The sequence below is a fragment of the Carcharodon carcharias genome, chromosome 16 (genome assembly GCF_017639515.1).
Source record: "Carcharodon carcharias isolate sCarCar2 chromosome 16, sCarCar2.pri, whole genome shotgun sequence".
NCBI lineage: Eukaryota > Metazoa > Chordata > Chondrichthyes > Lamniformes > Lamnidae > Carcharodon > Carcharodon carcharias.
In genome coordinates, this window is record NC_054482.1 from 73,207,185 (window position 1) to 73,233,588 (window position 26,404).

Consider the following 26,404-nt stretch of genomic DNA (forward strand, 5'->3'; position numbering starts at 1 on the left):
TTTCTTGATATCAATTGGAGTGAATCGAATTGGCTGAAGACAGGCATCTGTGATGCCGGGGACTTCTGGAGGAGGCCGAGATGAATCATCCACTCAGCACTTCTGGCTGAAGATTGTTGCGAATACTTCAGCCTTATCTTTTGCACTGCTGCGCTGGGATCCTCCATCATTGAGGATAGGGATATTTGTGGAGCCTCCTCCTCTAGTCAGTTGTTTAACTGTCCACTACCATTCATGACTGGATGTGGCAGGACTACACAGCGTAGATCTGATCCATTGGTTGTGGGATTGCTTAGCTCCATCTATCACTTGTTTCTTATGCTGTTTGGTGCGCAAGTAGTCCTGTGTTATAGTTTCACCAGGTTGACACCTCACCTTTAGGTTTGCCTGGTGTGCTCCTGGCATGTATTCCTGTACTCTTCATTGAACCAGGGTTGATCCCCTGGCTTGATAGTAATGGTAGAGTGGGGGATATGCCAGGCCATGAGGTGACAGATTATGTTTGAGTACAATTCTGCTGATGGCCTACAGCGCCTCACGGATGCCCAGTTTGAGTTGCTGGATCTGTTCAAAATCTCATTTAGCATGGTGATAGTGTCACAAAACACGGTGGAGGTTATCCTCAACGTGAAGCCGGGACTTCGTCTCTACAGTGACTGTGCGGTGGTCACTCCTACTGATACTATCATGGACAGATGCATCTGTGGCAGGCAGGTTGGATGAGGTCAAGTATGTTTTTCCCTCTTGTTGGTTCCCTTACCACCTGCCGCAGACCCGGTCTAGCAGCTATGTCATTTAGGACTCAGCCAGCAGTGGTGCTACCGAGCCACTCTTGGGGATGGACATTGAAGTCCCCCACCCAGAGTACATTCTGCACCCTTGCAACCCTTAGTGCTTCCTCCAAGTGATATTCAACAGCTGAGGGAGGGCAGTACGTGGTAATCAGCAGGAGATTTCCTTGCCCACATTTGGCCTGATACCATGAAACTTCATGGGGTCTAGAGTCAATGTTATGGACTCCCAGGGCAATTCCCTCCTAACTGTATACCACTCTGCCTGTTGCTTGACTAGTCTGTGAGACAGCTCTCCCAGTTTTGGCACTAGCCCCCAGATGTTAGTAAGGAGGACTTTGCAGGGCAGACAAGACTGTGATTACTGTTGTTGCTGTTTCCGGTTGGTCCGCCCGGTTTTATTCCTTTTTTGTGATGTTTTAGTGGTTTGTTTCAACTGAGTGGCTTGCTGTGGGTTTGGAGTGACACGTGGGCCAGGACGACAGATTTCCTTCCGTAAAGCAGGACAATGGTTTCACGGTCATCGTTAGACTTATAATTCTAGATTTTTATTGAATTCAAATTCCGCTATCTGCTTTGGTGGGATTTGAACCCAGGTTCCCCAGAGCATTACCCTGGAGTCTTTGGATTACAAGTCCAGTGACAATACCACTACGCCACCACCTCCCCACTATGGGTCTAGAATCACAGACAGGCCAGACCAGGTAAGGATGGCATTGCATTCTCTAAAAGACACTAGTGAATCAAATGGGTTTTTATGACAATCTGATAGTTACACGGTCACGATCACTGATGCATCTGTTGATCTCACCTCTTTTCTTTAATCGTTGCCTTTCGGAAAATGTACATATTTGTTCGCAGTTTGTCACTGACTCAAATCCAATTAATTATTCAACATTTTCCTCTCTGAATTGGGAATTCTGAATATGAAAATCAGCTGAGACACATGCAATACAACTGACATTAGGTCGATAATCATTGAAAAATAATTGTATGTTGCAACTCGCTATGTATTTTGTTCTTAACTCACTGTGCCATCAGGACTATCAATTTGGCATTAATACTTGATGACAGTTACAGGACTCACCTTTACCCTGTACTGACTTTAGTCATGTATTGAACCAAAAACAGATCAAATTGAGCAATGAACTCCAAAGTCCCCAAATTGTCTCCATTATTTGACAAACCTAGTGGCAGATCTTGACCATGGAATATGAGCCAGCACTCTCCGAAAAACTTGATCACAGCTATCAAATGCTAAGAACATCACTCCATTACTGAAATTCTGACAGAAACTGCCAAGGTCAATCTGAATCCCAAATCCACGCCAGCAAACAGTTTTTGTGTTCCAAGTTTATCTCATGTCACTGAATCTTTAGGTAAAAGCATGCACTCTGTTTTTTGAAATTGCTTTGTAGCCACCGCAGTTTGTTTGTTTCATACCTTCCAGCACATTCTTTCTCTTTGGGAAAGTGTTGGAAGAATTAGTAGGCTGATTATTAGCCTCCTTGAACCACATCATGAACACTCCCTCCATGGCCAATAAGTCCTGGAGTGGGGCTTGAACCCAGAGCTTCTTGCTCAGAGGCAAAAGTGCTAACAACTGAGTAACAAGATGTCAACAGGCAAGGCATTTCCAGTAGAGGGTCCGTAAATATGCCACTCCCACATAATAACTTCACTGTTGTGCAGCGAACATGAAAATAAGATCTTTATATATCATTAGTTGCTTCAAAAGAACCTTGCTTCTCCAGCTCCCTGAATTATTTGTTTACATTTGGAACTTTCCCAGCAAAGCCACTCCTTTCATCTCCCTTTATGTTTCTGGTTTTTCTCAGAATATCAACAAGAATGGCAACCATGAGAGGAAACTATCATCTTAACTACAAGTCCATTCCCGAAGAACTAGAGTAGAAGATTTTGAATTCCATTAGTTGATGAAACTTAAACAAGGTTAAACAGGTTGCTTCAATGCTGAAATGATTTAGTCACATGTTGTAGTTTAAAATGGTGCTTGTCTCCACCAACCAGCCATTCAATTTAAAAAAAAAACATGTGCTATTAATACAGTGAACCATCAAACACAATGCTCTGTTCTGTTATTTTAAAAGTATAACCTGTGTTGGAAGCAACTGGATAGCTTTAAACAGTCCCCTGATTTATAAGTGTGCAGCTAGAGTCAATAAGAAGTAGAGAAAAATTTCTACTGGTTGGAGTCATACCTAGCACAAAGGAAGATGTTTGTAGTTGTTAGAGATCAATCATCTCAGTTTCAGGACATCACTGCAGGAGTTCCTCAGGATAGTTTCCTAGGCCCAACCATCTTCAGCTGCTCCATCAAAAACCATCTTTCCATCATAAGGTCAGAAGTGGGGATGTTCACTGATAATTACATAGGGGAGGATTTTCCCCTCGTTGGGTGGATGCGGGTGGGTAGGCCCGGGAGCAGCCATGCGATGGCCTGTCGCCCGTGATCGGGCCCCAACTGCAATTTTATGCTGGCTGGCCAATTAACGTGTGCCGATAACCTCAGCAATGCTGGGGTGGGGGTGGGAGGAGCGCAAGCGCTGAAGTGTGCTCATGCAAGGGGAGCGCTCAGTGACAGCTCCCTCAACGCACAGTGCTGCCAAGATTTGGAACTGAAAAAAAAAGATTTTACATATGTGATAAACATTTCCCCACATGTGACTCAGTCACATGAAGGGGGACATATTAAAAAGGATGTTAAAACATTTTAATTTTTTTTTAGAAAGCATTGGAAACCTCATTCCGCCTGTGGAAAAATTCTGTCCATAATGTTCAGCACCATTCGTAATCCTTAAACACTGAAGCAGCCCATGTTCAAATGCAGCAAGACTTGGGCAATATCCAGGCTTGGGCTGACAAATGGCAAGTAACATTTGCACTATACAAGTGCCAGGCAATAACTATCTCCAACAAGAGAGAATCTAGCCATCGTCCCATGACATTCAATGGCATTACCATCACTGAATTATCTACGATCAACATCCTGGGGGGTTACCATTGACCAGAAACTGAACTGGACTAGCCATATAAATACTGTGTCTACAAGAGCAAGTCAGAGACTAGGAATCCTGTGGCAAGTTAACTCACCTCCTGACTCCCCAAAACCTGTCCACCATCTACAAGGCACAAGTCAGGAGTGTGATGGAATACTCTCCACTTGCCTGGATGAATGCAGCTCCCACAACACTCAAGAAACTTGACACCATCCAAAACAAAGCAGCCTGCTTGACTGGCAGCCCAACCACTAACATTCACTCCCTCCAACACTGACACACAGTGGCAGCAGTGTGTACCATCTACAAGATGCACTGCAGGAACTCACCAAGGTTCCTTAGACAGCAACTTCCAAACCCATGACCACTACCATCGTGAAGGACAAGGGTAGCAGACACATTTGAACACCACCACCTGGAAGTTCCCCTCCAAGCCACTCCCCATCCTGACTTTGAAATATTTCCCCATTTCCTTTATTGTCTTTGGGTCAAAATCTTGGAACTCCCTCCCTAACGGCTCTGTGGGTGTACTTTACCACATGGGCTGCAATGGTTCGAGAAGGTAGTTCACCACCTCCTTCTCAAAGGCAGTTTAGGATGGGCAAAAAATGCTGACCTAGCCAGTGACGCCCAGGTGCCATGAATAATAAAAAAAAGAGACATGTCTAAGCTTTTCATCTTGCACTCATCAGAACACTTGCAAGAATACCAATATAAGGGGAAAACAATTTATACCGTATGTGAAGAAAGTGCTAATTGGCTGGCAAGTGGCGTTGCCATGGAGAATGCATTAGTGATGGTGATTGACAGTTTACTGCCAAGCATTGTTTGAAATTTAAACCAGGCAGCTTGACCCTGATTGGTCTAGGCATTGCCCTGAGGAATGAGGCAGCGAATGGCTGTTGCTTATTTTGTTTAGTTGAAACAGGTACAATGTATGTACATGTTCTTTCTGTCTGCAAAGAACAGAGCCTTGTGTATTAATATATGTAGCTTCCAGTGCACTCAAATGCACCACACTGTCAGTCAGACTGACAATCTTAAATTGGTTGTCAGCATAATTCCTAGTGTTATGATCCCAGCTGGTGTTACAACTGGACAAGCCTGATGCCAGGGTGGAGCCTGGCTTGATAGATCGTAACTTGTATTTGTTTGTTTAGATACGTGGAGAGTAGCTACTGAACAGAGTCACCGAAGTCAGCTAATGAACTTTTAATAAAATAAAACATTTATTTAACAAGATGAACTATATTACAATTCTCCTTCACCCACAACTATACCTTTACAGATATATACAGATTTGTAAGGATAACACAAGTTACAAAAGCTGTCTTATAGTCTAATGTCCACAGTAAGTACACAGTCCATGTAGACCAAAAGGTGATCTGTGGTCAGGCACACTCTGAAGCCAAGTGACCGATGCCACCCCAGGCAGATGCTATGGGTCTCCCCTGAACTCCACCCAGATGCTTGTCTCACCATGAGCCAACCAGTCTCACTGAACTCTATCTTTCACGTGAGGGTTTCCAGTTTCCACTCTCCAAGAACTCACATTGCAATCTTCTCCCAAACCGACGCCTTCTCTCAGACGCCTTCCGCAAGGATCCACCCCCAGGGTTTTGACTCTACTTCTGATATTCCTCTCCCCTGGGTCACCAAATGCATTCAAACTATCTTCCATGCACTCTCTCTTGCCAACTCAGCTGTCAACAGCCCATGGCTGCTTCACACCCCCATAGCAAAGAGTTTCGGGCCTTCAGTTGTCTCTTTGGACCTTCTGGCTTCTCACAAGCCTTTATCTCATTAAGCTTTAAGCTTGGAGTCGTTCTCTGTTTCTCACTCTTAACTCCACTTAACAGGACATTTTCCAGGTTCCTGTGCTTCCTTTGTCTAGAAGGTATGCTTGGGACTTTCTCCTGTTCCACTCCCCTGGAATTGGGGACTTTCTTTTTTAGCTTGGGACTTGCGACTCAACTTGACATTTTCTTAACACACAGATACAGAAATACAAATCAAACTTAAACATTAAAGCTAAAACTCATTCCTAACACCTATAAATACCAATATAACTTACTTAAACTATCTCTATTTCCTAACACTTAGCATATTGAAGATTATTTAACAAATGCTGTCCAATCGTGGAATCACATCAAATGTTGGACACTGTATTTTGAGTTTTGCAAGTACAGGCTGGTTGGGTACGGTCTGTACCCTGCCCATTGTGAACAGCAGCTGGGGCATGTTGTTTGATACACTCTGCCAGTCTTCGAGACGTACAGCTTACATATCTAGCATCACAGTGGCACTGAAATTCATATGCCACGTTACTCATTTGTGTGATAGGTAGAATGTCTTTTTGGCTTGATAGTAGTATCCTGTTTGTGGTGAATACCACTTGTGTTGCTGCTGCAAAGTAGCAGCGTGAAACAACTAGCTTCACCTATTGTTCAAATTTTTTAGATACTTTGCCCTTCCAGGGTAATCTGAGATAGACCGGGCACTTTTCAGTACGAAATGATCTGACCAGGGTAGCCATTATCTTGCAGGATGTTTTTGATGCATCCCGAGTAATGTGGTATATGAATTTCAGTGCCAGTGTGATGCTAGGTATGTAGGCCGTACATCCCAAAGACTGGCAGATTGTATCAAACTGCATGTCCCAGCCATTGTTTGCTACAGGCAGGGTACAGACTGTATCCAACCAGCCCATGCTTACAAAACTCAAAGCATAGTGTCCAACATTAGATGTGATTCCACGATTGGACAACATTTAGGTTAATCATGGAAAAGAACAGGGAACAATCCAGAGCAGGGATAATTAATTGGGGGAAAGCCAACTTCAATGGGATGTGAATGCATTTGAGTTGGGAATCAAATGTTGGTGGAAAAGACTGTGGCTGAACAAATGGGCCACCTTCAAAGAAAAAGTATTGCAGGCAGTGCCAGGGTAAAATCCCTGGAAGGGGAAAAGTAGGACAAATAAATCCAGAGTGCCCTGGACGATGAGAGAGGTAGAGGTAAAGATGAAAAGGAAGAAGTGCATGTACGATAGATGTCAGGTAGAAATTCAATAGAGATTCATGCTGAATACAGAGGGACCAGAGGGGAAGTGAATAAACTAATAAGAAAAACAAGGAGAAAAAATGAAGAAAGGCTGGCAACGAACATAAAAGGGAATCCCAAGATCTTCTATAAGCATGTAAAAAAAGGGTAGTTAAAGAGTAGGGCCAAATAGGGACAAAAAAGGGGTCTTGCATGTGGAGGCAGGATAAGCAGAGGAGGTGTTGAATGGGTACTTTGCATCTGTCTTTACAAAGGAAGAAGATGCTACCCAGGCTGAGCTGAGAGAGGAGGTAACTGGTACATGAGGAGAACTTACAATTGAGAGGAAGGAGGTGTTAGAAAGGCTATCTTTACTTAAAATAGATAAGGTACTAGGAGCAGATGAGATGCATTCAAGGGTACTGAGGGAAGTGAGAGTGGAAATTGCAGGAGCACTAGTGATAATCATCCAGTCTTCCTGAGACACGGGGAGGTGCCAGAGGACTGGAGAATTGCGAATGTTACACCCTTGTTCAAAAAGGGGTGCCAGGATAAAGCTGGCAGCTACAGGCCAGTCAGTTTGACCTCAGTGGTAGGGAAACTTCTGGAAACTAAAGTATGGGATAAAATCAATAGTCACTTAGACAAGTGCAGGATAATTAAGGAAAGCTGGCATGGATTCATTAAGGGAAATAATTTTTAACTAACACTGTTGATGTGGTGTATATGGATTTTCAAAAGGCATTTAATATAGTGCCACACAACAGACTTGTGAGCAAAATTCTAGGTCATGGAATAAAAGGGAAAGTAGGCACAAAATAAATCACCTGAGACTTCTCAGCATTGAACTTCATCTGCCACCTATCTGCCCACTCCATCAATTTGTCTATGTCGTTTTGAAGTTGTTATGAAGTTCTATACTGTCCTCCTCACAAAGGGTGGAAATTTACCAGCCTGGAATTTAGAATGGCTAGCCGCATTTTACAGTCCCATCCCTGCCATGATGGAGCCATAAAATTCTGGCCATAAAGTAAATGCTCTGCTTGATCTAATCTGTTAACCAGATCATACTTTTCACTGACACCAGACACTATCATTCCCATATCATCCTGCATATTATTAAGCAGAATCTGCAGAAAATATAGGGACCAAATTTAACAACTGCATTCAGTTAGATATAACCATGAAGTAAGTATTACAGTTATATGATACTCAGGTACTCCTATGCCTAAAGACTAAATAGCCAAACTTGTGAAGATCTGCAGAAGCTTCTTGAAGTTTTTCTACATCTTCTTTATGCCCTGCCGTGAGGCTTTGATGGCATCTTCCACAAAATTCAACTCTTCCTGCTCTATGCACCTATGGTTGTTTTACTAGTTGAGACTCCAATGGAGTCTTCCACCAGCAGTTAAATGGTCATGTTAACAACAGCATTTTTTAAATGGTTCTTTGACTCTCTAATTTTCTCCCCTCCTCTTCTAAAAGTGCTGGGTCATTCTTGAGTACAGCTCGATGAGGGCTTGCCCAACTGGCCAGGCTATTCTTTATCTGTGAGCCTAAATTTTGTGTGATACCGGGCCCTTAGACAAAGGATGTTAATGTGCCCTGACAAATATTCATTGACATTTCAGGCCTGAGACCTTATCACAGAAATCACTGATATAAAATCAGGAATGGGAAGCGGAAATAATTTAAATTGGTTTATACAAACATATGAATTAGCAGCAGGAGTAGGACACTCGGCCCCTCAAGCCTGCTCCACCACTCAATAAGATCATGGCTGATTTGATTGTAACCTCAGCTCCACATCCCATACACACCTGATAACCTAGTAGAGACTTAATTTTTTAAAATCTAATTTTGTTTGTTGTTAGCATTTATCTGAAATCCACAGCAGTTTAAATTCTAAAGTTCCCAGCCTTAAGCAGGGTTTTAACAAGGCCACTGAGTCAGCGGTTGGGCTTAGTTAATTAAAGAAGCAGCCAAAACTGATTCCTCTGTAATTGGGCCAGCTAGCCTTTGTCTTAGGAGCATATAAAGCCAGCCAACTTAGTGCGATTTAGCACTTAAGTGTAGCTTAGAATAGAGTGCAGGGAGTAGGGTGATTAAAGGAGTTAGAGCAGGAAGGGAAAGAGGTGCTCCTTTGCTTTTGGCTTTTGATAACGCAAGAGGAGCGGCAGCCTGAAAGAGCAAGGGAACCAGGCCCAAGACCAGAGTGGGATCCGGAGCCAGTGTGAGTGGAGCTGATGAGTATTTCTACTGTCCAGTCTTTAAAGTAAAAATTGGTTTTTAGTTTAGGTAAGTAGTGTTTAAAGTATAAGAAGTAAGGTCCCTCCTATATAATTAATATTCCTTAAACTAGAGGAAAGAAAAGTTAGGGGAGTAATTTAAGGGTGAGTCATAGCAGGGCAGCTTGGCCATATGGAATGTTCCTCTTATGCAATGTGAGTCAGGGACACTTCCAGTGTCCAGAGTGACCACGTGTGCAGGAAATGTCTCCAGCTGCAGCTACTCAAAATCCGCATTTTGGAGCTGGAACTGTGGCTGGAGTCCTGTGGAACATCCGCAAGGTCTTCATGGATAGCATGTACAGTGAGATGGTCACACCGCAAATAGAGAGTACACAAGCAGAAAGGGAATGGGTGACTGCCAGGCAGAGTAAAAGCATTAAGCAGCTAATGCAGGAGCTCCCTGGGTCCATTTCCCTCTCTAACAGGTTTTCTGTTTTTGATACAACTGGGGGAGATGGTTTCTCAGGGGAATGCAGCAAGTTTAAGTCCGTGGCACCACGAGTGGCTCAGCCACATATTAGGCCCCTGATCAAAAAAAATGTTGTAAGGAAAGTCCAACAATTATAGACCACTCAATTTAACTTCAGAGGTTAGGAAGCTTCGAGAGAAAATTAGTAGTCACATGGAAAAATGTGGATTGCTTAGGAAGAGCCAGCATGGATTTATAAAGAGGGAATCGTATTTAACTAACTTGCTGGAGTTTTTTGAAGAGGTAACAGAGAGGGTTGATCGGGATAATGCTGTTGATGTGGTGTACATGGACTTTCAAAAGGCATTCAATACCATGCCACACAACAGACTTGTGAGAAAAGTTATAGCTCATGAAATAAAAGGGATAGTGGCAAGGTGGATACAAAATTGGCTGAGTAATAGGAAACAGAGGGGAATAGTCAATCGATATTTTTCAGACTGGAGGAAGGTTTGTAATGGAGTTCCCCAGGGGTCGACATTAGGACCCATGTTTTTCCTGATGTATATTAATGATCTTGATCTTGGTGTGCAGGGGACATTTTCAATGTTTGCGGATGATACAAAACTTGGAAGCATTGCAAACTGTGAGGAGGACAGTATAGAACTTCATAACAACTTCAAAACGACATAGACAAGTTGATGGAGTGGGCAGATAGGTGGCAGATGAAGTTCAATGCTGAGAAGTCTCAGGTGATTTATTTTGTGCCTACTTTCCCTTTTATTCCATGACCTAGAATTTTGCTCACAAGTCTGTTGTGTGGCACTATATTAAATGCCTTTTGAAAATCCATATACACCACATCAACAGTGTTAGTTAAAAATTATTTCCCTTAATGAATCCATGCCAGCTTTCCTTAATTATCCTGCACTTGTCTAAGTGACTATTGATTTTATCCCATACTTTAGTTTCCAGAAGTTTCCCTACCACTGAGGTCAAACTGACTGGCCTGTAGCTGCCAGCTTTATCCTTGCACCCCTTTTTGAACAAGGGTGTAACATTCGCAATTCTCCAGTCCTCTGGCACCTCCCCGTGTCTCAGGAAGACTGGATGATTATCACTAGTGCTCCTGCAATTTCCACTCTCACTTCCCTCAGTACCCTTGAATGCATCTCATCTGCTCCTAGTACCTTATCTATTTTAAGTAAAGATAGCCTTTCTAACACCTCCTTCCTCTCAATTGTAAGTTCTCCTCATGTACCAGTTACCTCCTCTCTCAGCTCAGCCTGGGTAGCATCTTCTTCCTTTGTAAAGATAGATGCAAAGTACTCATTCAACACCTCCTCTGCTTATCCTGCCTCCACATGCAAGACCCCTTTTTTGTCCCTATTTGGCCCTACTCTTTAACTACCCTTTTTTTACATGCTTATAGAAGATCTTGGGATTCCCTTTTATGTTCGTTGCCAGCCTTTCTTCATTTTTTCTCCTTGTTTTTCTTATTAGTTTATTCACTTCCCCTCTGGTCCCTCTGTATTCAGCATGAATCTCTATTGAATTTTCTACCTGACATCTATCGTACATGCACTTCTTCCTTTTCATCTTTACCTCTATCTCTCTCATCATCCAGGGCACTCTGGATTTATTTGTCCTACTTTTCCCCTTCCAGGGATTTTACCTTAGCACTGCCTGCAATACTTTTTCTTTGAAGGTGGCCCATTTGTTCAGCCACGGTCTTTTCCACCAACATTTGATTCCAACTCAAATGCACTCACATCCCATTGAAGTTGGCTTTCCCCCAATTAATTATTTCTGCTCTAGATTGTTCCCTGTTCTTTTCCATGATTAACCTAAATCTTATGATACAATGATCACTGTCCCCTAGAGGCTCTCCCACTAACATTTGATCCATTTGGGCCAAGTCATTCCCCAGAACCAGGTTCAAAAGTGCACGTCCTCTTGTTGGACTGGAATCATACTGTTGCAGAAAATTATCTTGGACACATTCTATGGACCTTCGGCCCTCTTGTCCCTTTGTACTATTCCTATCCCAGTCTATATTTGGATAATTGAAGTCCCCCATTATGATAACTCTATAATTCTTGCACCTCTCTGTAATTTCTTTGCAAAGTGGCTTCTCTACATCCCTCCCACTAGCTGGTGGTCTGTATACTACACCAATGTCATTGCACCTTTTTCATTCCTTACCTCTAGCCAGAGAGATTCCATCCTTGACCCCTCTGGAACACCCTCTCTCTCCAGTACTGTAATGCCATCTTTAATCAATATATTCACTCCCCGCCCTTTTCTTCCTTTCCTGTCTCTCCTAAATACCTTGTACCCAGGAATATTTGTTGCCCAATCTTGCCCTCCTTTGAGCCAGGTCTCTGTTATTGCAGTAATATCATAATTCCATTTGTCAACCTGAGCCTGCAGTTCACCAATTTTATTAGTCATGCTCCGTGGATTCACATACATGCACATTAGCCCTGATTTAGGTTTTTTCACTTTCCCCTTTATTCTGATCCCATCTAATAACTACTCTAACTCTATCAAACTCTCCAAGTATTCTATATACCTTCATACTACTGTCTGATATATCCTCGTTATCAGTTGATACTTCACTACTTGCCATTGCCAGTTTTTCTCCTCTGCGTTCTGAATATCCCTTGGCGTTGAGATGGAGGATCAGCCATGATCATACTGAGTGGCGGAGCAGGCTCGAAAAGCCTTCTCCTGCTCCTATTTTCTATGCTTCTATTTAACCTTTCACCCCCTTTCTTATAGGAATATATGAACTTGGAGCAGGAGTAAATAGTTTAAATAGCCTCAGTTCCAAAAGATATGATCAATTAAGATGATATTTTAGGATCAGTGAAAATTTTACAAAGTAGATACAATGAATGTTTATCTGGGGCTGATGTAAGTATTTTGGAATGATTCTTAGTTCCTTTTGTGCTAATAGGCCCATTGCTAAGGACCATATGTACAGGATATACTTAAATATACTTCAGTTGTGCTATTACAATATAATACAGCTGAAATAAATTGTATTCAGTGCCATTTTGAAGCACTTAAAATCACACCATTAGAACAATCATCAACAAAGACCTCTTTACTATAAAAAAGAAGAGATTATTCAGTTGGTTGGGACTGTATTTTAACTACACTGTTACCTCTCCAGCTCAGAAATCTGAAATCTGGAAACACCAGCTGTATGGAATTTTTTTTGAGCAGGCCCACACAACTCACAGACTCACCACTTGCAGCGCTGCAACAAATGATGAAATAGTGAATGTGATGGTCTTTATAGTTATTCTAATGGTCCTGCTTCTACTTATGATAAGAGTAGCAGCTGTTTCAGTGGGAAGACTGCAGGAGAGAGACAAAATGGATGACAGAAGAAAAAAAGTGACTAATTAGGTCAGAACTGTGAAGGCCAGAAGCAGCAACAGTAAGGAAAATTCATAATTACTTTAAAATGTTTGGGAATCTTTAATTGTTTAAAATGTTAAAAAAATAGTTTTTATCACTCAAAAAGGGGTCAATTATAATCTTTGGTTCATAAGGAATACTGGTCCATTTGACCTGGTGACTCATGACCTGGAAGCAGTGCCAAGAGCAAGTTAAACACATAGACCGTGTACATGGTAGCTCCAGCACAGAGGAAGGAGCAGTGTTGGAGAAAGGAGGTGAAAACCTGAGAGTTGAGAGGATTCCAGAAATAAGTGTGTAATTGTGTGGAAGATTGCATGGCTGGGACCATGTTTACTTGGGCACTGCTGCCTGTGGAGAATTGGCTAAGTCTTTGAAGGAAAGAGACTGGAATCCTGTCCTAGGAAGATCTAAGCATGGAAGAACTTCGTGGCTGAAAATGGAGTGGACCAACTAGAAAATCCATGAGATAGCCTTTGTGCTAAATGCTATTCCACGGTGTAATTTATAATTCATACTAACTGTGATTTGCCTGTTAATTTACATTTAATTTATGTTGATTTTGATTTGGATTAAAGTAAAAGTTGTAAAGGTGAAATAATGTTTGGTAATTTCTTAATTTGGGGGTCATTCAGTAAAGTTGGTGCTTTTTGGTTTATGGATCCCCATGATGATTGTAACAGAATTAAAATTAAAAATCTAAAGTCTTTCAGATTGGTACTACATTGCCAATTTTTCTGGGAAAGGAAATTGTTCTCAGTTGTCAAATTGTCTCTGAATGTTTAGTAAATAATTATTACCCTACTTTCCCCAACCTAGGTCTGTTGCTAGTGCTAATTGTGGGTCACCTAGAATCACCTGTTCCCTTGACATCATCACCATCATTTTAGTACTGTACTGTTTGGAATCATGGAAGATGCAGTATTTGAATAAATAAAACAATTTATATATTTGATTTATAATGTTTTGTCACTGTTTTATGTCTCAGGTGTATCCAGTTCACACACTTGCGGTTAGACTTTCTAACGTTATTCTATAATCCAGAAAATTCAAAATCCAGGAATGCCTTGGTCCCAAGTATTCCAGACTGGAGAGATTACAGTGTACTAAACAGGTGAAAATTTAATTTCTAAGGCAATAACTTATTCTATCTCAAAATACAGATATAAACAATCCATTTTTTCAATGTTCTCCCTTCTATCCTGCTTTTCTGAAAGCTTTAGCTCCTTGCTGAAGTATGCTTACAGTACCTCACCCAAATTGTTGTCTTATCAGTGCTGTTTGAGTCTAATTCTGTTTTCACCTAATTTCCATAAACACAAATCTAATAGAGCTGGATGGTATTCAGGAGTTTTACCTCTAATTTTAACTTCCCTAACTCACATATCAGCTTTGGTGCTAATATTGCCACAGAGGATGATAGCGGGTAACTGCACAAATCGGGCATCAAATCTAAGAACTTCATTGCTTGTATGTCCCAAGTGTATGCAGTCGAGCTATGAGAAGAATAATGAACTTATTTGGAAAATAATGCTTAAGAAGAGAATCTACTTTAATCTATCCCAAATTTATAAACAGCATGTATCACTTTTGATTAGAGGATCTTAAAGGAGGTGAAGAGATGGAAAAATGTAAAAAAGTAATTTCAGAGTGAGGGGTCTGGATGGCTGGAGGGATGAATGCCATTGTTGAGGTGTCAGAGGAACCAAATGGTTAGGCAGGGAGACTGTAGCATTACAACAGAGATAGGAAGGAACAAAGTCATAAAGGGATTTAAACTGAAAGGATGAAAAGTTTAAATTTGAGGTGTGCGGAACTGGGAGTTAATTAGGTCAGCAACTATAGCAGTTGCAGCCTCCCACCGCTGATGACATTAGAATGCCTTTGCGTCCTGTTGCCAGCTCCACCACAAGTGTTGGCACTGCAGTTTTTCCCAACATCAATAAACCTCTTGTTGTGCATTCTTTGCTGCCCAGAGCTTTTCTGTTGCTGGTTTGCCTTTGGGACCCCTCCTTTCTCATTCTCTGCTGCCACCTGGCTTGTCCCTGGCCTGTCACCAGCTGAAAACCTACTTCCCTTACAGATACTGCTACCTCCTCTATGCTCTTCTATGGCACTTCTCAGCCACTGTCTGGCCCATTCCCAGGACATTATTGCTGTTTGGCCCATAGCTTGCTCGATGCTGCCAAACACTACATGTGATTGTTGTTAATTTTTGATTGTGGTCAAAGTAAACTATGAAATTGTTTATCATAATTAAATTTGAATATATTTTGTTCACGGATGCTACAGCTGACTTGTTATTATTTTAACTAATTTACTTACTTGGATGTAAAAATGAAAATATTTTCAGATATAACATTACATGTATGACTGTAAATTAAACCACATGTTCTGATATTTATCAGTCATTTTATTCTTAGAACTTTATTCCTTTAAGTTTATGGTGACAAGCACAACTAGAAGTGAAACACTCATGTCTAACCACGTTATCCAGGAAAGAGACTAAATGAAGTAATTGTCTACAAACCACATTCAGAACTCTATTCTACAGGGTGGAAATAAAATCCTTAATTGCTTCCTCTTGACAATATGAGTCATGCAGTGATTTGCCAGTGTAATCAAGCCTTCTAACAATTCATTGTATTAATCTTGTCATTATTTCATGTACAGAATTATAAACAATGTCTGTGTATTTCAGATGTACAGTGATGTTCTAAATCCTGGTGCAAACAATGTTTTTTTTGCACTGTAATTTCAATTATCTTGATTCACTGGGATAAAAAGAGAAGGGAGAAAGAGGGAGAGTGAATTTCTATCTCTCCCTCTGACCTAATGAATCTTGTGCCTTAAAACAAATATACAAAATCAATAAATACATAAACAAATTTCCAGCAATGTCCTCATATAGCACATTGCTAATCAATCTAATTTTACTCTCAAAAGAATCATAGGGCTAAATATTACACTCTCCTGCCAATGAGTGTGAAGACAGGGCATGAACCTGTCTGAAATTTTACGGGAGGTGGAAGAAGCGATAGGCGGCCTGGCCGCCTTGGGTCTATGGAGAAAGTGGCCAATTATTTGCCACTTAAGAGCCTCATCCCACTGTCACAGGTATTCTACCTGCCATGCTATGCAGGAAGCCCAACAGTTTGAGCTGAGTGGGCTGGTTTCGGGCACAGTGTGGGGGAACCTTCTTTGGGGGCCTCCTGAGCCCATTGGAGGTACCCCCCCCACCAACACACACACGAGGCTATTCTCCTAATAACCCACTCGTAACCTGTTAAACCTTACCTCTCACCTGTCCCATTCACCGCTCCCTCCCCCGCCACCTCATCATCCCCACTTGCTCTCCTTGTCACGATCCCCATCCTCAGACTTACCTGTCAGTTCAGGCTCCTCAACATATAACAATAAACGATAGAAGTTTCTTTTTTTTTTTAGTTTGCTCCTCTAGTTATTTTCCTTTTCTGTCCTGGATGCTCTGATTCGTGCTGGGGTACATTTCCTGAACACCTAGCACTGAGCACCATGCCAACAGCAGCCAGAATGCACAGCCAAGCCTGCAGCTCCAGGCCTTAATGCATCCCTGATTCAGATACCATTCTTGACAATAAGCCCTGCCAGAAAGTGGGCCTATGCTGGGGATGTAAACAGCTCATGTTAGTTGATTCACTAAATTTGGATGTACTTGGCCTGGACAGACCTTGGCAGGTCTCCACTTCTGATGCTCTCCATCTGTCCAGGAGACATGAAAACGACAGATATTGAGTACAGTGAATTTTGTTGGAATATGCAGTACTTAGGTAATTATTGGACTAAAAAGATTGAGGAAACTCATATTTAGCATATTATGCCACTTACACTCCATTCATGCAATAGTTGCAAATTTCCTTGATTTTCTGGCAGCTTTGATTATCTGCTTTCCCAAATTCTTGGGCTCATATGCATAGGAATATTACTTACCTGATGCCACTATGCCCACGGAATTTTCTTCTTTTATAGCTGGAAAAGTTAGACCGATATAAAACAGGCATGGCTGCTCCTCCAGTCACTTAATTCAGATGGAGGTGAGGACGTTGAGACCTTTGAATAATTCCTAAACTTAACACACTGATTTCTAGTTTTAAAGACATTTTGCAAACTTGATTTTTGACAGCTTTTCTTACTGAGACTTGCACTTGAGTCTGCCTCCTTAACACCACAGTGCTATCATATAACCCTACCCCTACATTCTTTGAAGCCCATCCCCTCCTTGAGAGCTTGAAAGTCTTTCTGTTGAAAACTTCACAACCCTCTTGGCAAAATACTGCACTGCCATGGAAACCTATGTGACCAGATGGCTTGTGACTGTCTATAGTTCTGGAAAGAGACATGACATCTTAGTGTGGCAGTTGCCATGGCTGAAAAAAGTACAATGGGATCAATGAAAAAATCTCTGCGACCTCCCATTAAGGTCTCACTGCACCATTTGGTATTTGCACACAGTGGGGAGACATCAGTGCTAATGGAGATATCCAGCATCTGCAGTATTTTGCTTTCATTTTAGGGCTAATGAAGACACTGGTCAACTCATATACAAGATGGACAATCGTACTCAGCTGCTCAACCAATGGCAGAGTTTCCATTGCTGGTGCTGACAAGCATGTATTTCTCAACAGAGAGAGTTTGGTGTCCTGTGAGAAGGGTCAGGCTGCCTGGGCAGCAGGGGTTGGCAGAGGAAGCACTGCTACTCAAACCACCAGCAGCTCATGGACCAGAGATGAGATTAGGCTACTCTGACATCATGCAGAGAGGCAAGAATGAGCCTCAGCAAAAATATCTTCCTGGTCAAGAGGAAGTAAGAGGAGCAGAGAGGGGGTTGGAAGGAGAGGAAGGCACTACTTATGATATTGGGTGTACTGCCCAAGAGTCAGATTACTGCAGATTTCAGCATGTCAGTGTCGGAGGAGACTGTGCTTGTCCAGGCAGAGAGTCAGAGATTTGTGCTATGTGCACAGTGACCAGATGCCTTGTGCCCCCATTGGCTATCCCCTACTTGCCGTTGTCAAGATCATCGCGAATTCAGCTCTTTTGTCTATGTTTGGACTAAGGTTGTAATAAGGTCAGGAACTGACTGGCTTTGACTGACCCCAAACTGAACATCAGCGAACAGGTTATTGCTAAGTAAGTGCTGCTTGATCGCACTTTCGATGACCCACTCCATCACTTTGCTGATGATTGAGTGTAGACAATGGGGCAGTAATTGGATAGGTTGGATTTGTCCTGCTTTTTGTGGACAGGACATACCTAGGAAATTTTCCACATTGCCAGGTAGATGCCAGTGTTGTAGCTTCATTCGAACAGTTTGGCTAGGGGAGCGACAAGTTCTGGAGCATAAGTATTCAGTACTATTGCTGGAATGTCATCAGGGCCCATAGCCTTTGCAGTATCTAGTGGCTGAGTTGTTTCTTGACATCACGTGGAGTGAATTGAATTGGCTGAAGACTGGCATCTATGGTGCTGGAGACTTCCGGAGGAGGCTAGGATGGATCATCTACTTAGCACTTTTGGCTGAAGATGGTGGAAAATGCTTCAGCCTTGTCATTTGGACTGATGTGCTGGGCTCCACCATTATTGCAGAGGATGAGCCCCTTGGTCAGTGGTCAGGGACAGGAGGGTGTGATTGCGAATGAGGCAGGTAAGGAGATCAAGAAGACAGAAGTGGAAGAGCCTCAACCCTTGCAATTATCCAACACGTTTCTTTCAGCATGCATGGATGAGAGCGGGGGCTGTAGGGTGGATGAGTAAACTGACCATGGCATGGTGCAGGAAGCCATTCAAGTGGGGGCAGTAAATAGGAAAGTAGTGGTAGCTGTGATCATTATAGTCAGTGAGATAGACATAGTTCTCTGTAGCCTAGAGCAAGGGGGTCCAGACAGCTGTGTGGCCTGTCCAGTGCCAGGGTTCAGGAAACTGCTCGGAGCTGAAGAGGAACTTGCAGTGAGAGGGGGAGGATGCAGTTGTCATAGTTCCTGTAAATAGCAACAACAAGAACAGGAAAGAGGTTCTGCTTAGGGAGTGTGAGCAGCTAGGGACCAAATAAAAAGCAGAACCTCAAAGGTAATAATCTCTATATTATTATCTGAGCCACGAGCAAATTGGTTTAGGAATAGGGAGTTGCATGCGTGGCTTAAAGATTGGTGTGGGAAGGATGGGTGTTGATTCATGGGGCCCTGGCACCTGTACTGGGGAAAGTGGGAGCTACACTTTGGATGGTCTTCACCTGAACCTTGCTGACAAGTCGTATAACTAAGATAGTGGCGACGGCTTTAAACTAAATAGTTGTTGGGGGGGGGGGAGGGGGAGAAGGATCACATGACGCATGGCAGGATGGCATAGAGCATACAAACTTAAGGCTGCACCAGCAGATAAGGTCAGAGTTTGTAAAAGTAGTAAAAAGACAGAACTAAAGGTTCTGTACCTGCATGTTCATAGCATTTGTAACAAAACAAATAAATTGATAGCTCAAATATAAAAAAATAAGAATGCCCTGTTAGCCAATACAGAAAATAGGGTTACAAGATGACCAAAGCTGGGACCAGGGTATTCAAGGGTACTTGACATTTCAGAAAGACAAGAAGCGAAGAAAAGTGGTGGGGTAGCTTTGTTAATTAGGGATGACATTAGCACAATATTGAGAGATGTCCTTAGTTCTAAAGACCAAAATATAGATTCAGTTTGAATAGAGATAAGAAATAGCAATGGTCACTTTTCACACAAGATCCAAGGCACAAGTAATCTGTGGGATTAATTTATATGTCCTCTAACAATAACTACACTGTAGGGTGGAGTATACAAGAAGAAGTAATGGTGGCTTGTAAGGAAGGTACTGCAATAATCATGGGTGATTTTAATCTACATATAGATTAGATGAATCAGATTGGCAAAGGTAGCCTGGAAGATGAGTTCATAGAGTGTTTTTGTGGCAATTTCTTAGAGCTGCATGTCCTACAGCCAATCAGAGAGCAGGCTATTCTAGACTTGGTAATGAGACAAGATTAATTAATGACCTCTTAGTGAAGGAGCCTCTCAGTAGCAGTGATCATACTATGATTGAATTTCGCATTCAGTTTGGGAGTGAATAGACTCGGTCTAAGACTGCCGTTTTAAATTTGAATAAATGTAATTACAAGAGTATGAAGACAGAGCTGGCTAAAGTGAACACAGAAACTAGGTTAAAGGGTAGGACAGTAGAGGTGCAATGGCAGATATTTAAGGAGATATTTCATGACACTCAGCAAAGATGCATTCCAGTGAGGAAGAAAGACTCTAGGAGAAGGATACACATGTGGTTAACCAAGGAAGTTAAAGATAGTGCAATAAAAAGCATATAATTCTGAAAATATTCATGGTAATGTCAAAAGATTAGATAGAATTTAAAAGCCAGCAAATATTGTCTAAAAAAAGGGGAAGAAGAGAATAGGGTATAAGAGAAAGCTAGCTAAAATATAAAAACAAAGAGTAAGGGTTTTTTTAAAATTCATTTGCAGGATGTGGGCCTGGCTGGCTAGGCCAGCATTTACTTCCCATCCCTAATTGCCCTTGAGAAGGTGGTGGCGAACTGTCTTCTTGAACTGCTTTAGTACATGTGGTGTAGGTACACCCAGAGTGCTGTTAGGGAGGGGGTTCCAGGAATTTGAACCAGCGACAGTGAAGGAACAGTGATGTATTTCCAAGTCAGGATGGTAAGTGACTTGAAGGGGAAGTTCTAGGTGATGGTGTTCCCATCTATCTGCTGCCCTTGTCCTTCTAGATGGTAGGGGTCATGGGTTTGCAAGGTGCTGTCTAAGAAGCCTTGGTGAACTCCTGCAACTTGTAGATGGTACACACTGCTGTCACTGTACGTCGATGGAGGAGGGAGTGAATGCTTGTGGATGGGGTGCCAATGAAGCGAACTGCTTTGTCCTGGATGGTGTCAAGATTCTCGGGTGTTATTGGAGCTGCATTCTAACAGTAATCCATCACACTCCTGATTTGTGCCTTGTAGATGGTGGACAGGCTTTGGGGAGTTAGCAGGTGAGTTACCCACCACAGGGTTCTTAGCCTCTGACCTGCTCTTGTAGCCACAGTATTTATATGGCTAGTCCAGTTCAGTTTCTGGTCAACGGTAATCCCCGGATATTGATAGCGGGGGAGTCGGCAATGGTGATGCCATTGAAGGGGTGATGGTTGGATTCTCTCTTGTTGGAGATGGTCATTGCCTGGCACTTGTGTGGCACAAATGTTACTTGTCACTTGTCAGCCAAGCCTGGATATTGTCCAGGTCTTGCTGCATTTGGACATGGACAGCTTCGGTATCAGAGGAGTCATCAATGGTGCTGAACATCGTGCAATCATCAGCGAACATCCCCACTTCTGACCTTATGATGGGAGGAAGGTCACTGATGAAGTTGCTGAAGATGGTTGGGCTGAGAACACTACCCTGAGGAACACCTGCAGTGATGTCCTGGAACTGAGACGATTGACTTCCAACAGCCACAACGATCTTCCTTTGTGCTAGGTATGACTCCAACCAGTGGAGAGCTTTCCCTCTCATTTCCACTGACACCAGTTTTGCTAGGGTTCCTTGATGCCACACTTGGTCAAATGCTGCCCTGATGTCAAGGGCAGTAACTCTCATCTCACCTCTGGAGCTCTTGTCCATGTTTGAACCAAGGCTATAACGAGGTCAGGAGCCGAGTAGCCCTGGCAGAATCCAAACTGAGAGTCACAGTGCAGCTTATTGCGAAGCAAGTGCCACTTGATAGCACTGTTGATGACTCCTTCCATCACTTTGCTGATGATTGAGAGCAGACAGACAGACTGGTAATTTGCTGGGTTGGATTTGTCCTGCTTTTTGTGTACAGGACATACCTGGGCAATTTTCCACATTCTTGGGTGGACACCAGTGTTGTAGCTGGGTTGAAATAGGGGCGCCGCAAGTTCCGGAGCACAAATCTATTGCCAGAATAGTGACAGGGCCCATAGCCTTTGCAGTATCCAGTGCCTTTAGCCATTTCTTGATATCACTTGAAGCGAATCAAGGTGGCTGAAAACTGGTATCTATGATGCTGGGGACCTCTGGATGAGGCCAAGATGGATCATCCTCTCAGCACTTCTGGCTGAAGATTCTTGCAAATGCTTCAGCCTTATCTTTTGAACTGATGTGCTGGGCTCCTCCATCATTGAGGCGAGGGATATTTGTGGAGCCTTCTCCTTCAGTGAGTTGTTTAATCATGCACCACAATTGGATGTGGTAGGACTGCAGAGCCTGGATCTGATCTGTTGTTTGTGGAAACGCTTAGCTGCTTATACTGTTTGGCATGCAAGTATTCCTGTGTTGTAGCTTCACCAGGTTGACACCTCATTTTTAGGTATGCCTGGTGCTGCTTCTGACATGCTCTCCTATACTCTTCATTGAACAGGGTTGATCCCCTGGCTTGGTGGTAATAGTAGATTGGGGGATATGCTGAGCCATGAGGTTACAGGTTGTGGTTGAGTACAATTCTGCTGCTGATGATGGCCCACAGCATCTCATGATTGCCCAGTCTATTTAAATACTTTTAAAAGTATTTTAAAAAGAGAGTAACTAAAGTGAGTGTTGGTCCTCTAGAGAGTGAGAATGGGAAATTAATAATGGGTAATAAGAAAATTGCGGAAGCATTGAACAGATATTTTGTGTCTGGATTCACTGTAGAAGACACAAATAACATACACAAATACTTTTGAATCAAGAATTGAAAGAGACAGGGAAACTTAAAACAATTACAAACATTAGGGAAAAGGTACTGAGAAAACTATTAGAACTAAAGGCTGACAAATCTTCAGGACCTGATGACTGCATCCTAAGGTCTTAAAAGAAGTGGGTGGCGAGATTGTAGATGCATTGGTTGTAATTTTCCAAAATTCCCTACATTCCGGAAAGGTCCCATCAGATTGGAAGATAGTTAATGTAACTCCTCCATTCAAGAAATGAGGGAGACAGAAAATAGGATACTAAAGGCCAGTTAGTCCAATATCTATCTCAGAGAAAATGCTAGAACCTATTATTAAGGAGGTTATAGTAGGACACTTAGGAAATCTTAATGTAATCAGGCAGAGTCAACATGGTTTTGTGAAATGGAAATCAGGTTTGACTAATTTATTGGATATCTTTGCAGAGTAACAAGCAACATGGATAAAGGGATAGCAACTTAGCAGATCTGGCAGCACCTATGGAGAGAGAAACAGAGTTAACATTTCGAGTCCAAATGTTCTTCAGAGTCTTCTCTGAAGAAGAGTCATACGGACTCAGAACGTTAACTCTGTTTCTCTCTTCATGGATGCTGCCAGACCTGCTGAGTTCTTCCATTTTCTATTTTTATTTCAGATTTCCAGCATCCGCAGTATTTTCCTTTCATCTTAATGGATAAAGGGAACGTGTAGATGTGGTGTATTTGGATTTCCAAAAGATATTTGATAAGGTGCCACTTAAAACTTACTACACAAAATAAGAGCTCATGGTATAGGGGATAAAATAATCACATGAATAGAGGATTGGTTAGCTAACAGAAGCAGAAAGTAGGAATAAATGAGTCATTTCCAGGATGGCAAGCTGTAACCCGTGGAGTGCCACAGAGATCAGTCCTGGGTCCTCAGCTATTCACAATCTATATCAATGACTTCAATGAAGGGACTTAATGGGTGGTTACTAAATTTGCTAATGGCACAAAGATAAGCAGAAGAGTAAGTTGTGAAGAGTCTGCAAAGGGATATAGATAGGTTAAGTGAGTGGGTAAAAAATTGGCAGATGGAGTACAATGTCAGAAAATGTGAAATTGTCTACTTTGGCAGGATGAATAGAGAAACAGCATATTATTTAAATGGAGAGAGATCATAGAACTCTGCAGTATAGAGGGATCTGGGTGTCCTGGTACATGAATCACAAAAAGCCAGCATGCAGGTGCAACAAGTGATAAGGAAAAAAAAGGGATGTTGTCACTTATTGCAAGGGAAATCAATTATAAAAGTAGAGAAGTTTTGCTAAGTTGTGCAGGGCATTGGTGAGACCACATCTGCAGTACTGTGTAGTTTTGGTCTCCTTACTTAAGAAAGAATATAATTGCATTAGAAGCAACTCAGAGAAGGTTCATGTGACTGACTAATAGGCTGAAGGGATTATAAGGAAAGGTTGAACAGATTGGCCCTATATCCATTGGAGTTTAGAAGATGAGAGGCAATCTCATTGACACATATACAAGTGGACTTGACAGAATGAATGCCAAGGGGATGTCTCCCCTTATGGGAGAGATTAGAATTAAGGGACACAGTTTAAAAATAAAGGGATTTCCAGTAAAGGCAGAGATGAGGAGAGATTTTCTTCTCTCTGAGGGCCATTAATCTGTGGAATTCTCTTCCCAAGAGAGCAGTGGAGGCAGGGTCTGTGAATATTTTTAAGGCTGAGTTAGATGGATTCTTGATTAACAAGGGAGTCAAAGGTTGTAGGAGGTAGACAGGAAAGTAGACTTGAAGCCACAATCCGATCAGCCATGAGGGCTAAATGCTCTATTCCTGCACCTCCTTCTTATGTTTGTATGTTGTAATATCTCCAAATTTGCAGTTGACATGAAGCTGGGTGGTAGAGACAAGAAGAAGATGTTGATGAGAACTTGGACAACTCAGCAGATGCTATCATCCCAATCAGCCTGATAGATGACAACAGTTGACGAGCCATAGCATGCATTGGGCAGAATCTCCTACATGCCTTTCAGCTGAGGATGGAGCTATCAAATGACACTGCTCTTTTTGGCTTCCAGCCACATCATCGCCGATGGTCTGCTACGATGGCACCTGCATGATCTCCAGCACCGCCATGAATTTGTGCAAGTCTGGCACTTCACCTTCTGTCTGCACCATCTCCTGGCTATTGTATATGTGCTTCTCTTGCAGGATGACATTGACATGAGCTGCTGGGCTCCTCAGTGGTGCCCCCTACTAACTTTCTCCCCACATCTGAGGGTGGCTGATACCTGAATGATGTGACTAGCACTTGTTCTGACAACGTTAGGGCACACAGTCAGCTGAGCTTATGTGCATGTTCCTGTGTACAGAATTGGAGAACTGTCACCCAGGTGCCGCTTGCCACACAACTTCCCAGATCGTATAAAGACAATGAAGTGCTTGAGGTACCAGACCCATGTCCTCCTGATGATGCCATGGCTGCTCACCTCCTCCATGACTCCAGTCATACCCTTTTTGTCTCTTTGTGGCGGGGGGGGGGGGGGGGGAGCTTCCGATCAGGTGCAGGGAACAAAATATACCATCTCTTGGCCGCAGCCTCGGTGAGGACCTCCAGGGAGGCATAAAAAAATCTAGGGCTGCCCACCCTGGCAGTGCCAGCCCAATCCTGTTCTCCTCCCTGGGCAACCATCTTCACAGTGAGTGGCTGGCCCAAATTTGGCTGCTGCTCACCTTTTTAAAGTGACTGTGTCTCACTCCCAGGCTCTTTTCGCTCATACCAATAGGGCATCAAACCTGCTCCAGAACAATTATATAATCTCCATTTGAAAATTGTGTTGTGTCAATGATGCAGGCATGACACAGGGTCGGGATCTGGAATTGAACCTGCACCCGGTTTCCTGACCCATAATTGAAAACCTGGCCCATAATTTTTCTTTGATTCTCTGCACTCTAAATACCTCAATGATCAGGACAATGACTGCACTGTACAGCTACTAAAATATGTCTATAAAATTATTCCATTGGGTTAAGGCTGCTGGTTGCAGTAAATTGGTGAGTTGATCTACTGCATGTACAAGAGCAGGCAAAGCTTGGCCTAAATAGCCAAGTGGTTATGGTACTGGGTTTGTAACCCTGAGATCAAGAGTTCAAATCTCACAATGGCAAAACTATGAAACAATGTAACTTTAGCTTGGCCTAAATAGCCAAGTGGTTATGGTACTGGGTTTGCAACCCCAAGATCAAGTGTTCAAATCTCACAATGGCAAACTATGAAACAATGTAACTTCATCTGAAACAGATGGAAACAGGTTTGTACTCGAAAGAGTTACAAGAGCAGGCAATCAGCAATACCACTGGAGCACAAACTATTTCTGCTCACACTCTGTCACAGCTGACTTTAATATATGACACAGACCAATATACCAACTATTGAGGGCGGCTAATTTCTAAGCATAATGATGACAGGTGTAGGATCCAATTAAATGAGTGATCTTGTGCACCCAATTCACAGCATGATGCAATTTGTAAAGCTTATGAAGAAGGTTCGAGTCACCGCAATCGGGAGACATGTTGTGGGCACGAATGGTCCATAACTTCAGTACCTCGCTGATCTGCAGATCACACTATGAGGAAGGCCTGAGAAAGAACTTAAATATAAATATTTAATGGTATATT

The 26,404-nt window shown here is 42.5% G+C and overlaps 1 long non-coding RNA gene across 1 annotated transcript in view; it reads left to right on the plus strand.

Annotated features, from left to right (window-relative positions):
- Positions 1-25,162, plus strand: part of LOC121289468 — a 135,304-nt gene extending 110,142 nt beyond the window's left edge. Inside the window, exons 2-3 of the long non-coding RNA XR_005945570.1 lie at positions 13,974-14,099; positions 24,609-25,162. This is a non-coding gene — a long non-coding RNA (uncharacterized LOC121289468). The remainder of the gene's footprint in view (positions 1-13,973; positions 14,100-24,608) is intronic.
- The last annotated feature ends 1,242 nt before the right edge of the window (positions 25,163-26,404 follow it).